At 53.4% G+C, this 14809-nt stretch overlaps 1 protein-coding gene across 1 annotated transcript in view; it reads right to left on the reverse strand.

Annotated features, from left to right (window-relative positions):
- Window positions 1–10728, reverse strand: part of NSUN7 (NOP2/Sun RNA methyltransferase family member 7) — a 72205-nt gene extending 61477 nt beyond the window's left edge. Inside the window, exon 1 of the mRNA XM_073645723.1 lies at window positions 10569–10728. The gene's annotated coding sequence lies outside the window, so the exon portion shown is untranslated. The remainder of the gene's footprint in view (window positions 1–10568) is intronic.
- Between the last annotated feature and the right edge of the window lie 4081 nt (window positions 10729–14809).

The raw sequence follows: 14809 nt of genomic DNA on the forward strand, positions 1-14809 counted from the left end.
TTCCAAAATCCAAAGCGGGCGCTCCCAAGACTTGCAGTGCCTGGTCCTTTTTTGACACAGTCGCAGATGACATTTGCTTTGTCAAATGCAAGCTGTGTAATCAGAAGGTGAAAAGAGGGAAAAGTGTCAGCAACCTCAATACCACAAATATGTGGAAACATGTGCGGACCAAGCACGTGGTGGAGTTACACAAACACACTGAAGACCTAGGCCAACCTACAGCGCCACCTACCACCTCTTCAGCTCGTGTTGTAGCCTCTTCCTCCAGCTCACACACAGCTGGTTCGGCTTCCTCACAGGATCGCCATGGAAGAATCTCTGGCACTGTTGTACAGAGACACAGTGTAATTCCACCCACAGCACCACTTTCCCAGTCATCCTCACACTCCCAGGCCAGTCTACAGCCATCGTTAGCACAGGCATGGGAGAAAAGGCGCCCATACTCGGCAAACCACCCCCGAGCACAGGCTCTGAATGCTGGCATTGCTAAACTACTGGCCCTTGAAATGCTATCATTCAGGCTGGTGGAGACTGACACATTCCGTAACTTTATGGCATTGGCAGTCCCACAATACAACGTGCCCAGCCGCTTTTATTTCAGCAGGCAAGCCGTCCCTGCCCTGCAACATCATGTGGAGGGAAAAATTAAACATGCGCTACAAAACGCCGTCAGTAGCAAGGTCCACCTGACCACTGATGCGTGGACCAGTAAGCATGGACAGGGACGATACCTTTCCCTCACTGCCCATTGGGTAAATGTTGTGGAGCCGGGTACAGATCTTGAGAGTGGCGCTGTACGTGTTCTGCCAACTCCAAGGATTGCAGGAATCCAGTCTGTACACATTGACTCCTCCTCATACTCCAGTTCCTCTGAATCAGCGCTGCAGGAGCCGTCACGGTCTACCTCCACATCGACCCGTGAACGGGGTTACCTGTTATGATGACCGATATGAGCACAGCCGTGGCCAAACGTCAACAGGCCGTATTAAAATTAATTTCTTTGGGGAATCGAAGCCACACAGCGCAGGAGCTCTGGAATGCCATCAAGCAGCAGAGTGACGTGTGGTTTGTGCCAGCGAATCTCCAGCCAGGCATGGTAGTGTGTGACAATGGCCGAAATCTGGTGGCAGCTCTGGGCCTAGGCAACCTCACTCACATCCCATGTCTGGCACATGTGCTCAACTTGGTCGTGCAGAGTTTTTTGAGGGACTATCCGGATCTTGATGCACTGCTTCACAAGGTCCGCATAGAGTGCGCTCACTTGCGGCGTTCCAGCAATGCAAGATCACGCATTGCAGCTCTGCAGCGCCGATTATGTCTTCCGGAACATCGCATCATATGTGACCTACCCACCAGGTGGAATTCAACGTTACATATGTTGGAGAGGTTGTGTGAGCAGCAGGCAGCAGTAATGGAGTACCAGCTGCAGCAGGCGCAAACAAGTCGCAGTGCGCGCCGTTCACACTTCACCACCACTGAGTGGGCCTCTATGAAGGACATTTGCCACGTTTTGCGTGCCTTCGATTATTCCACGCGGATGGCGAGTGCAGATGATGCACTAGTCAGCATGACTATCCCCCTTATCTGCCTGCTTGAAAAAACACTGCAAGCACTAAGGGACGAGGTTTTGGAAGAGGTGGAGGATGAGGAGTCACAAATGCCATCTGCTTCTCTACAGTCTGCGCAACGTGGTTCCTCACAAAGGCCTAGGCAGGGGACACTTTGTGAGGAGGATGAGGAGGAGTCAATGGATGAGGAAGACATCTGTCCAGAGGAGGGAGGTACACAATGCTCTAGTAGTCAGTATCTAGAGCGAGGGTGGGGTGATGCAGAGCAGGCAGAGATCACGCCTCAAGCAGGGGACAGCGTTTCTTGGCCAGTTGGCAGTCTGCAGCACATGGTTGATTTCATGCTGCAGTGCCTCAGAAACGACCGCCGCATCGCCCACATTCTCAACACGGCTGATTATTGGGTGTCCACCCTCCTAGATCCTCGCTACCGGGACAACTTACAAAGCCTCATAACACCATTGAACCGGGAGCGTAAAATGCGGGAGTACCAAGACGCACTGGTGCATTCCATCATGTTCTCCATTCCAACCGAGAGCAGTGCTGCTAGTGCTTTACAAAGCAGCTCAGTGCGTCGAGGCAGTGGAGGAAGCTTTGCACAAAGAGGGAGCAGAAGCAGCGCCTCAGCACAAGGCAAGACCAGTATGGCCGAAATGTGGCAAAGTTTTGTGTCCCCGCCGCCACAAATGTCTACACCATCACAGACAGCTCCAGTCAGCAGGAGGCAACGTTTCCGTCAGATGGTGACAGACTACATGTCTTGCCCTCTTAGTGTACTCCCAGACGGCTCTTCTCCCTTCAAGTTTTGGGTCTGTAAGCTGGATACATGGCCAGAGCTTAGTCAGTATGCACTGGAGGTGCTAGCTTGCCCTGCTGCTAGTGTATTATCGGAACGCGTCTTTAGTGCCGCAGGTGGTGTACTAACAGACCGTCGCATGCGACTATCCTCCGATAACGTTGACCGGCTTACTTTTCTCAAAATGAACAAGGCCTGGATCTCTCATGAATTTGCCAGTCCTCTTCCAGAATAAATAATTGGTTGGCAACAGTATCCAGGTCTCCTGTTCTGTTCATGTTTCTACCACCTGAACTGTAATCCCTGAGCTCCAACACCGCCAGTTGGCGCTCGGAAGTGCCGTCTGCACAGTCAACACTTGCTGCCGTGTTATTGGGGTTCAGTAACGTCAGCTGTTCTCCTGCTGTGCGGACGGCAATTTCTCCTGATTTGTCCACATCCACTGTACTACACATTTTAAAGTTGCTCCAATTACTCCTCTGGCTCCTCTGTTTTCATTCTTATCCCTGGGCTCCAGCACCGCCAGTTGGCGCTCGGAAGTGCTGTCTGCACAGTCAACACTTGCTACCATGTTATTGGGGTTCAGTAACGTCAGCTGTTCCCCTGCTGTGCGGACGGCAATTTCTCCTGCTCTGTCCACATTCTCACTACTACAGATTTTAAAGTTGCTCCAATTACACCTCTGGCTCCTCTGTTTTCAGTATTATCCCTGAGCTCCAACACCGCCAGTTGGCGCACGGAAGTGCCGTCTGCACAGTCAACACTTGCTGCCGTGTTATTGGGGTTCAGTAACGTCAGCTGTTCTCCTGCTGTGCGGACGGCAATTTCTCCTGCTTTGTCCAAATCCACTGTACTACACATTTTAAAGTTGCTCGAATTACACCTCTGGCTCCTCTGTTTTCATTCTTATCCCTGGGCTCCAGCACCGCCAGTTGGCGCTCGGAAGTGCCATCTGCACAGTCAACACTTGCTGCCGTGTTATTGGGGTTCAGTAACGTCAGCTGTTCTCCTGCTGTGCGGACGGCAATTTCTCCTGCTTTGTCCACATCCACTGTACTACACATTTTAAAGTTGCTCGAATTACACCTCTGGCTCCTCTGTTTTCATTCTTATCCCTGGGCTCCAGCACCGCCAGTTGGCGCTCGGAAGTGCCGTCTGCACAGTCAACACTTGCTACCATGTTATTGGGGTTCAGTAACGTCAGCTGTTCCCCTGCTGTGTTCACGGCAATTTCTCCTGCTCTGTCCATATTCACTGTGCTACTTATTTAAAACTTGCTCCAATTACACCTCTGGCTCCTCCGTTTTTAGTATTTACCCTGGGCTCCAACACCGCCAGTTGGCGCTCGGAAGTGCTGTCTGCACAGTCAACACTTGCTGCCGTGTTATTGGGGTTCAGTAACGTCAGCTGTTCCCCTGCTGTGCGGACGGCAATTTCTCCTGCTCTGTCCACATTCTCACTACTACAGATTTTAAAGTTGCTCCAATTACACCTCTGGCTCCTCTGTTTTCATTCTTATCCCTGGGCTCCAGCACCGCCAGTTGGCGCTCGGAAGTGCTGTCTGCACAGTCAACACTTGCTACCATGTTATTGGGGTTCAGTAACGTCAGCTGTTCCCCTGCTGTGCGGACGGCAATTTCTCCTGCTCTGTCCACATTCTCACTACTACAGATTTTAAAGTTGCTCCAATTACACCTCTGGCTCCTCTGTTTTCATTCTTATCCCTGGGCTCCAGCACCGCCAGTTGGCGCTCGGAAGTGCCGTCTGCACAGTCAACACTTGCTGCCGTGTTATTGGGGTTCAGTAACGTCAGCTGTTCTCCTGCTGTGCGGACGGCAATTTCTCCTGATTTGTCCACATCCACTGTACTACACATTTTAAAGTTGCTCCAATTACTCCTCTGGCTCCTCTGTTTTCATTCTTATCCCTGGGCTCCAGCACCGCCAGTTGGCGCTCGGAAGTGCTGTCTGCACAGTCAACACTTGCTACCATGTTATTGGGGTTCAGTAACGTCAGCTGTTCCCCTGCTGTGCGGACGGCAATTTCTCCTGCTCTGTCCACATTCTCACTACTACAGATTTTAAAGTTGCTCCAATTACACCTCTGGCTCCTCTGTTTTCAGTATTATCCCTGAGCTCCAACACCGCCAGTTGGCGCACGGAAGTGCCGTCTGCACAGTCAACACTTGCTGCCGTGTTATTGGGGTTCAGTAACGTCAGCTGTTCTCCTGCTGTGCGGACGGCAATTTCTCCTGCTTTGTCCAAATCCACTGTACTACACATTTTAAAGTTGCTCGAATTACACCTCTGGCTCCTCTGTTTTCATTCTTATCCCTGGGCTCCAGCACCGCCAGTTGGCGCTCGGAAGTGCCGTCTGCACAGTCAACACTTGCTGCCGTGTTATTGGGGTTCAGTAACGTCAGCTGTTCTCCTGCTGTGCGGACGGCAATTTCTCCTGCTTTGTCCACATCCACTGTACTACACATTTTAAAGTTGCTCGAATTACACCTCTGGCTCCTCTGTTTTCATTCTTATCCCTGGGCTCCAGCACCGCCAGTTGGCGCTCGGAAGTGCCGTCTGCACAGTCAACACTTGCTACCATGTTATTGGGGTTCAGTAACGTCAGCTGTTCCCCTGCTGTGTTCACGGCAATTTCTCCTGCTCTGTCCATATTCACTGTGCTACTTATTTAAAACTTGCTCCAATTACACCTCTGGCTCCTCCGTTTTTAGTATTTACCCTGGGCTCCAATACCGCCAGTTGCTGCTCAGAAGTGCCGTCTGCACAGTCAACGCTTGCTCCAGTGTTATTGGGATTCAGTAACGTCAGCTGATCCCCAGCTGTGTGTCCGGCAAATTCTCCTGCTTTGTCCACATCCACTGTAGTACGGATTTAAAACCTCCTCCAAATACACCTCTGGCTCTTCTGTTTTTAGTATTTACCCTGGGCTCCAGCACCGCCAGCTGGTTCTCGGCAGTTCCATTGGCTCTTGTACCTTCTGCTACCCATCCGGGTTCCAGTACCGTCAGCTGGTTCTCGGCAGTGTCTTTGGCACGGGTACTCCCTCCTGCCCAGCCTGGTTCCAGCACGCCAGCTGTTTCCGGGTAGTGTCAACGTCACTTTGCCTCCAATGCGTTGTCCTGTCGTGTTGCGGTCGGGTTAGCCGACTCTATGGTGCCTGCAGTTTAGGTGACTCCTATGTGGGCTGCGGGATCTGGCAATGAAGGCTGGTTCCATAGTGCCAATAGGACAAGCACCCTCTGTAGGACTGTGGGTTTTGGTAACTGCGGCCGGCTCGCGGCCTTGAACTTTTTTTTTACATGGGTACCTTCTGCTACCCATCCGGGTTCCAGTACCGTCAGCTGGTTCTCGGCAGTGCCTTTGGATTAGGTGCCTCCTTCTCGGTATCCAAGTTCCACCAACGTCTGCTGGTCCTTGGTAGTGCTTTCTGGCACAGGTACCTCCTGCTTAGTAACCGAGTTCCAGTAACATCAGCTGGTCCTCGGTAGTTCCATTGGCTCTTGTACCTTCTGCTACCCATCCGGGTTCCAGTACCGTCAGCTGGTCCTCGGTAGTTCCATTTGCTCTTGTATCTTCTGCTACCCATCCGGGTTCCAGTACCGTCAGCTGGTCCTCGGTAGTTCCATTTGCTCTTGTATCTTCTGCTACCCATCCGGGTTCCAGTACCGTCAGCTGGTTCTCGGCAGTGCCTTTGGATTAGGTGCCTCCTTCTCGGTATCCAAGTTCCACCAACGTCTGCTGGTCCTTGGTAGTGCTTTCTGGCACAGGTACCTCCTGCTTAGTAACCGAGTTCCAGTAACATCAGCTGGTCCTCGGTAGTTCCATTGGCTCTTGTACCTTCTGCTACCCATCCGGGTTCCAGTACCGTCAGCTGGTCCTCGGTAGTTCCATTTGCTCTTGTATCTTCTGCTACCCATCCGGGTTCCAGTACCGTCAGCTGGTTCTCGGCAGTGCCTTTGGATTAGGTGCCTCCTTCTCGGTATCCAAGTTCCACCAACGTCTGCTGGTCCTTGGTAGTGCTTTCTGGCACAGGTACCTCCTGCTTAGTAACCGAGTTCCAGTAACATCAGCTGGTCCTCGGTAGTTCCATTGGCTCTTGTACCTTCTGCTACCCATCCGGGTTCCAGTACCGTCAGCTGGTCCTCGGTAGTTCCATTTGCTCTTGTATCTTCTGCTACCCATCCGGGTTCCAGTACCGTCAGCTGGTTCTCGGCAGTGTCTTTGGCACGGGTACTCCCTCCTGCCCAGCCTGGTTCCAGCACGCCAGCTGTTTCCGGGTAGTGTCAACGTCACTTTGCCTCCAATGCGTTGTCCTGTCGTGTTGCGGTCGGGTTAGCCGACTCTATGGTGCCTGCAGTTTAGGTGACTCCTATGTGGGCTGCGGGATCTGGCAATGAAGGCTGGTTCCATAGTGCCAATAGGACAAGCACCCTCTGTAGGACTGTGGGTTTTGGTAACTGCGGCCGGCTCGCGGCCTTGAACTTTTTTTTTACATGGGTACCTTCTGCTACCCATCCGGGTTCCAGTACCGTCAGCTGGTTCTCGGCAGTGCCTTTGGATTAGGTGCCTCCTTCTCGGTATCCAAGTTCCACCAACGTCTGCTGGTCCTTGGTAGTGCTTTCTGGCACAGGTACCTCCTGCTTAGTAACCGAGTTCCAGTAACATCAGCTGGTCCTCGGTAGTTCCATTGGCTCTTGTACCTTCTGCTACCCATCCGGGTTCCAGTAACATCAGCTGGTCCTCGGTAGTTCCATTGGCTCTTGTACCTTCTGCTACCCATCCGGGTTCCAGTACCGTCAGCTGGTTCTCGGCAGTGCCTTTGGATTAGGTGCCTCCTTCTCGGTATCCAAGTTCCACCAACGTCTGCTGGTCCTTGGTAGTGCTTTCTGGCACAGGTACCTCCTGCTTAGTAACCGAGTTCCAGTAACATCAGCTGGTCCTCGGTAGTTCCATTGGCTCTTGTACCTTCTGCTATCCATCCGGGTTCCAGTACCGTCAGCTGGTCCTCGGTAGTTCCTCAGCTTTCTTGTACCTTCTGCTACATTTCCAAGTTCAAGCTTTTTGAAATGGTTCTTGGTAATCACTCTGGATCTCCCTGACGAGGACCCTGAAGACGAGGACCCTGAAGACCAACCCTAAGAAGACGAGGACCCCGAAGACAATGACCCTGAAGACGAGGACCCTGAAGACCACCCCGAAGAAGACGAGGACCCTGAAGACCACCCCGAAGAAGACGAGGACCCTGAAGACCACCCCGAAGAAGACGAGGACCCCGAAGACGAGGACCCAGAAGACCAACCCGAAGAAGACGAGGACCCCGAAGACGAGGACCCCCGAAGACGACGACCCTGAAGACCACCCCGAAGAAGACCAAGAAGATGACCCTGAAGAAGTTGACCAAGAAGACAAAGAAGAGAAGACAAGCACCAAGATACAGAAAAACAAGAGACAGAAAACCAAGAAGCAGAAATACAAGAAGCTGCAGAACAAAAAGCGGAAGAACATTAAGCATAAGACTAAAAATCAGAGCAAAAGATAATATCTAAATTATAAGCAGAAGATGACTAAGCAGTGTATGGGGGTGAGTCCGTTCCTCCTCGTGGTGCCCCTGGAAAAGACCTGCTGCTGCAGGCCAAACTGAACGCGGACAAATCCTGTTGTAAATCTTTTGTGACGGGCAGAACGAAAGGTGTAATGTCCAACCTTTTATAGATAACAACTACAGGAATGCCTGTCACAAATAAGAATATGATGAAGAAGAAGAATATGAAGAAGATGAAGAAGTAGAATATGAAGAATGTAAAAAAAAGAATAATACGAAGAAGGTGAAGAAGAAGAAGGTGAAGAAGAAGTGGATGAAAAAGATGCTGAGGATGATGAAGGAGAAAGTGTGGGAGAAGTAAAAAAGAAGGTGAAGAGCATGGAAGTAGTGAAACATAAATATCTGACAAAATATAAAAATACTTAACATAGTTAATATTTCCGTAACTCAGAACATAATAAAAAAATATTAATTCCTGCTATTCCATTTGACTGGGCTAAACCTCTATGCCTTTATTGTCTCCCCCACCTCCCCCAATACATTCTACATTATTCTTAGTTGTTTTCCTTCATGTAGAAATAACCTACAAGGAAAGAAAGGGTTTATTTTAATTCCGATATTTATGTCCCATTGACTTGCATTGGTTTCCGGTATCGGAATCGGCGATATCCGATACTTTTTCGGTATCGGTCCGATCCAATCCGATCCGATATTTCCCGATATCGGAAGGTATCGCTCAACACTACACATCACACATAATAATACCGCACTTCACACATAATAATACCGCACATTACACATAATAACACCGCACATCACACATAATAACACCACACTTCACACATAATAACACCGCCCTTCACACATAATAACACCGCACATCACACATAATAACACCGCACATCACACATAATAACACCACACTTCACACATAATAACACCGCACTTCACACATAATAATACCGCACATTACACATAATAATACCGCACATTACACATAACACCGCACATCACACATAACAATACCGCACATTACACATAATAACACCGCACATCACACATAATAATACCGCACATTACACATAATAACACCACACTTCACACATAATAACACCGCACTTCACACATAATAATACCGCACATTACACATAACAATACCGCACATCACACATAATAATACCGCACTTCACACATAATAACACCGCACATTACACATAATAACATCGCACATCACACATAATAACATCGCACATCACACATAACAATACCGCACATCACACATAATAACACCGCACATCACACATAATAATACCGCACATTACACATAATAACACCACACTTCACACATAATAATACCGCACTTCACACATAACACCGCACTTCACACATAATAATACCGCACTTCACACATAATAATACCGCACATCACACATAATAACACCGCACATCACACATAATAACATCGCACATCACACATAACACCGCACATCACACATAATAACACCGCACTTCACACATAATAATACCGCACATTACACATAATAACACCGCACATCACACATAATAACATCGCACATCACACATAACACCGCACATCACACATAATAACACCGCACATCACACATAACACCGCACATCACACATAATAACATCGCACATCACACATAACACCGCACATCACACATAATAATACCGCACTTCACACATAATAATACCGCACATTACACATAATAACACCGCACATCACACATAACAATACCGCACATCACACATAATAATACCGCACTTCACACATAATAATACCGCACATCACACATAATAACACCACACTTCACACATAATAACACCGCACTTCACACATAATAATACCGCACATTACACATAATAACACCGCACATCACACATAACACCGCACATCACACATAATAATACCGCACTTCACACATAATAATACCGCACTTCACACATAATAATACCGCACATCACACATAATAACATCGCACATCACACATAATAACACCGCACATCACACATAACAATAACGCACATCACACATAATAACACCGCACATCACACATAATAATACCGCACATTACACATAATAACACCACACTTCACACATAACACCGCACTTCACACATAATAACACCGCACATCACACATAATAACACCGCACATCACACATAATAACACCGCACATCACACATAATAACACCGCACGTCACACATAATAACACCGCACATCACACATAATAACACCGCACATCACACATAATAATACCGCACATTACACATAACACCGCACATCACACATAATAACACCGCACGTCACACATAATAACACCGCACATCACACATAATAACACCGCACATCACACATAATAATACCGCACATTACACATAACACCACACTTCACACATAATAACACCGCACATCACACATAATAATACCGCACATTACACATAATAACACCGCACATCACACATAATAATACCGCACATTACACATAACACCGCACATCACACATAATAACACAGCACATCACACATAATAACACCGCACGTCACACATAATAACACCGCACGTCACACATAATAACACCGTCCCAGTCCCAGGCTCCAGCCCCCCGCTGCCCCAGTACCTGTTGGATCCAGCTGAGCCGCCTGATCTCTGCCGGTGTCAGTACGGAGCAGAGGAGTAGCCGGGACCACAACACAACAGCCCGCTGCAGCCGCCGGGAGCTGGAGGAGGCGGAATCCGCGCGGGGAAACGCTGATGTATCACCATGACAACCAGCTGTGCGTCCCAAGACTTATCACGGTGGGCGGAGCAGAACTGAGATTGCGGTGGGCGTGGCCTGGGACGCATCGCTCTGGTGACTGTAGTGGAGATCAACTTTTGCCCCAGCAGCTGCCCCATCTCCAGCTCCTGCCCCATCTCCAGCTCCTGCCTCAGCTCCTGCCCCATGTCCAGCTCCTGCCCCATCTCCAGCTCCTGCCTCTGCTCCTGCCCCATCTCCAGCTCATGGTCCAGCTACTGCCCCATCTCCAGCTCCTGCCCCATGTCCAGCTCCTGCCTCAGCTCCTGCCCCATCTCCAGCTCCTGCCCCATCACCAGCTCCTGCCTCAGCTCCTGCCCCATGTCCAGCTCCTGCCCCATCACCAGCTCATGCCTCAGCTACTTCCAGCCTCAGCTCCTGCTCCTGTCTCAACTCCTGCCCCATCTCCAGCTCCTGCTCCATGTCCAGCTCCTGCCCCATCTCCAGCTCCTGCCCCATCTCCAGCTCCTGCCCCATCTCCAGCTCCTGCCTCAGCTCCTGCCCCATGTCCAGCTCCTGCCCCATCTCCAGCTCCTGCCTCTGCTCCTGCCCCATCTCCAGCTCCTGCCCCATCTCCAGCTCATGGTCCAGCTACTGCCCCATGTCCAGCTCCTGCCCCATGTCCAGCTCCTGCCTCAGCTCCTGCCCCATCTCCAGCTCCTGCCCCATCTCCAGCTCCTGCTCCATCTCCAGCCCCATCTCCAGCTCCTGCCCCAGCTCCTGCTCCATCTCCAGCTCATGGTCCAGCTCCTGCCCCATGTCCAGCTCCTGCCCCATCTCCAGCTCCTGCCTCAGCTCCTGCCCCATGTCCAGCTCCTGCTCCAGCTCCTGCCTCAGCTCCTGCCCCATCTCCAGCTCCTGCCCCATCTCCAGCTCCTGCCTCAGCTCCTGCCCCATGTCCAACTCCTGCCCCATGTCCAGCTCCTGCCCCATCTCCAGCTCCTGCCTCAGCTCCTGCCCCATCTCCAGCTCCTGCCTCTGCTCCTGCCCCATCTTCAGCTCCATCTCCAGCTCATGGTTCAGCTCCTGCCCCATGTCCAGCTCCTGCCCCATCTCCAGCTCCTGCCCCATCTCCAGCTCGTGCCTCAGCTCCTGCCCCATCTCCAGCTCCTGCCCCATCTCCAGCTCCTACCTCAGCTCCTGCCCCATGTCCAGCTCCTGCCCCATCTCCAGCTCCTGCCTCTGCTCCTTCCCCATCTCCAGCTCATGGTCCAGCTACTGCCCCATCTCCAGCTCCTGCCCCATGTCCAGCTCCTGCCTCAGCTCCTGCCCCATCTCCAGCTCCTGCCCCATCTCCAGCTCCTGCCTCAGCTCCTGCCCCATCTCCAGCTCCTGCCCCATCTCCAGCTCATGGTCCAGCTCCTGCCCCATCTCCAGCTCCTGCCCCATGTCCAGCTCCTGCCCCATCACCAGCTCCTGCCCCATCACCAGCTCATGCCTCAGCTCCTTCCAGCCTCAGCTCCTGCTCCTGTCTCAACTCCTGCCCCATCTCCAGCTCCTGCTCCATGTCCAGCTCCTGCCCCATCTCCAGCTCCTGCCCCATGTCCAGCTCCTGCCCCATGTCCAGCTCCGGCCTCAGCTCCTGCCTCATGTCCAGCTCCTGCCCCATCTCCAGCTCCTGCCTCTGCTCCTGCCCCATCTCCAGCTCCTGCCCCATCTCCAGCTCATGGTCCAGCTACTGCCCCATCTCCAGCTCCTGCCCCATGTCCAGCTCCTGCCTCAGCTCCTGCCCCATCTCCAGCTCCTGCCCCATCTCCTGCTCCATCTCCAGCTCCTGCCCCATGTCCAGCTCCTGCCCCATGTCCAGCTCCTGCCCCATGTCCAGCTCCTGCCTCAGCTCCTGCCCCATCTCCAGCTCCTGCCTCAGCTCCTGCCCCATGTCCAGCTCCTGCCCCATCACCAGCTCATGCCTCAGCTACTTCCAGCCTCAGCTCTTGCTCCTGTCTCAACTCCTGCCCCATCTCCAGCTCCTGCTCCATGTCCAGCTCCTGCCCCATCTCCAGCTCCTGCCCCATCTCCAGCTCCTGCCTCAGCTCCTGCCCCATGTCCAGCTCCTGCCCCATCTCCAGCTCCTGCCTCTGCTCCTGCCCCATCTCCAGCTCCTGCCCCATCTCCAGCTCATGGTCCAGCTACTGCCCCATGTCCAGCTCCTGCCTCAGCTCCTGCCCCATCTCCAGCTCCTGCCCCATCTCCAGCTCCTGCTCCATCTCCAGCCCCATCTCCAGCTCCTGCCCCAGCTCCTGCTCCATCTCCAGCTCATGGTCCAGCTCCTGCCCCATGTCCAGCTCCTGCCCCATCTCCAGCTCCTGCCTCAGCTCCTGCCCCATGTCCAGCTCCTGCTCCAGCTCCTGCCTCAGCTCCTGCCCCATCTCCAGCTCCTGCCCCATCTCCAGCTCCTGCCTCAGCTCCTGCCCCATGTCCAACTCCTGCCCCATGTCCAGCTCCTGCCCCATCTCCAGCTCCTGCCTCAGCTCCTGCCCCATCTCCAGCTCCTGCCTCTGCTCCTGCCCCATCTCCAGCTCCATCTCCAGCTCATGGTTCAGCTCCTGCCCCATGTCCAGCTCCTGCCCCATGTCCAGCTCCTGCCCCATCTCCAGCTCCTGCCCCATCTCCAGCTCCTACCTCAGCTCCTGCCCCATGTCCAGCTCCTGCCCCATCTCCAGCTCCTGCCTCTGCTCCTGCCCCATCTCCAGCTCATGGTCCAGCTACTGCCCCATCTCCAGCTCCTGCCTCAGCTCCTGCCCCATCTCCAGCTCCTGCCCCATCTCCAGCTCCTGCCTCAGCTCCTGCCCCATGTCCAGCTCCTGCTCCAGCTCCTGCCTCAGCTCCTGCCCCATCTCCAGCTCCTGCCCCATCTCCAGCTCCTGCCTCAGCTCCTGCCCCATGTCCAACTCCTGCCCCATGTCCAGCTCCTGCCCCATCTCCAGCTCCTGCATCAGCTCCTGCCCCATCTCCAGCTCCTGCCTCTGCTCCTGCCCCATCTCCAGCTCCATCTCCAGCTCATGGTTCAGCTCCTGCCCCATGTCCAGCTCCTGCCCCATCTCCAGCTCCTGCCCCATCTCCAGCTCGTGCCTCAGCTCCTGCCCCATCTCCAGCTCCTGCCCCATCTCCAGCTCCTACCTCAGCTCCTGCCCCATGTCCAGCTCCTGCCCCATCTCCAGCTCCTGCCTCTGCTCCTTCCCCATCTCCAGCTCATGGTCCAGCTACTGCCCCATCTCCAGCTCCTGCCCCATGTCCAGCTCCTGCCTCAGCTCCTGCCCCATCTCCAGCTCCTGCCTCAGCTCCTGCCCCATCTCCAGCTCCTGCCCCATCTCCAGCTCATGGTCCAGCTCCTGCCCCATCTCCAGCTCCTGCCCCATCTCCAGCTCCTGCCCCATCACCAGCTCCTGCCCCATCACCAGCTCATGCCTCAGCTCCTTCCAGCCTCAGCTCCTGCTCCTGTCTCAACTCCTGCCCCATCTCCAGCTCCTGCTCCATGTCCAGCTCCTGCCCCATCTCCAGCTCCTGCCCCATGTCCAGCTCCTGCCCCATGTCCAGCTCCGGCCTCAGCTCCTGCCTCATGTCCAGCTCCTGCCCCATCTCCAGCTCCTGCCTCTGCTCCTGCCCCATCTCCAGCTCCTGCCCCATCTCCAGCTCATGGTCCAGCTACTGCCCCATCTCCAGCTCCTGCCCCATGTCCAGCTCCTGCCTCAGCTCCTGCCCCATCTCCAGCTCCTGCCCCATCTCCTGCTCCTGCTCCATCTCCAGCTCCTGCCCCATGTCCAGCTCCTGCCCCATGTCCAGCTCCTGCCTCAGCTCCTGCCCCATCTCCAGCTCCTGCCTCAGCTCCTGCCCCATGTCCAGCTCCTGCCCCATCACCAGCTCATGCCTCAGCTACTTCCAGCCTCAGCTCTTGCTCCTGTCTCAACTCCTGCCCCATCTCCAGCTCCTGCTCCATGTCCAGCTCCTGCCCCATCTCCAGCTCCTGCCCCATCTCCAGCTCCTGCCTCAGCTCCTGCCCCATGTCCAGCTCCTGCCCCATCTCCAGCTCCTGCCTCTGCTCCTGCCCCATCTCCAGCTCCTGC

This window comes from Phyllobates terribilis, unplaced genomic scaffold (assembly GCF_046119375.1).
Source record: "Phyllobates terribilis strain yellow unplaced genomic scaffold, ASM4611937v1 Scaffold_1__5_contigs__length_1240528914, whole genome shotgun sequence".
NCBI lineage: Eukaryota > Metazoa > Chordata > Amphibia > Anura > Dendrobatidae > Phyllobates > Phyllobates terribilis.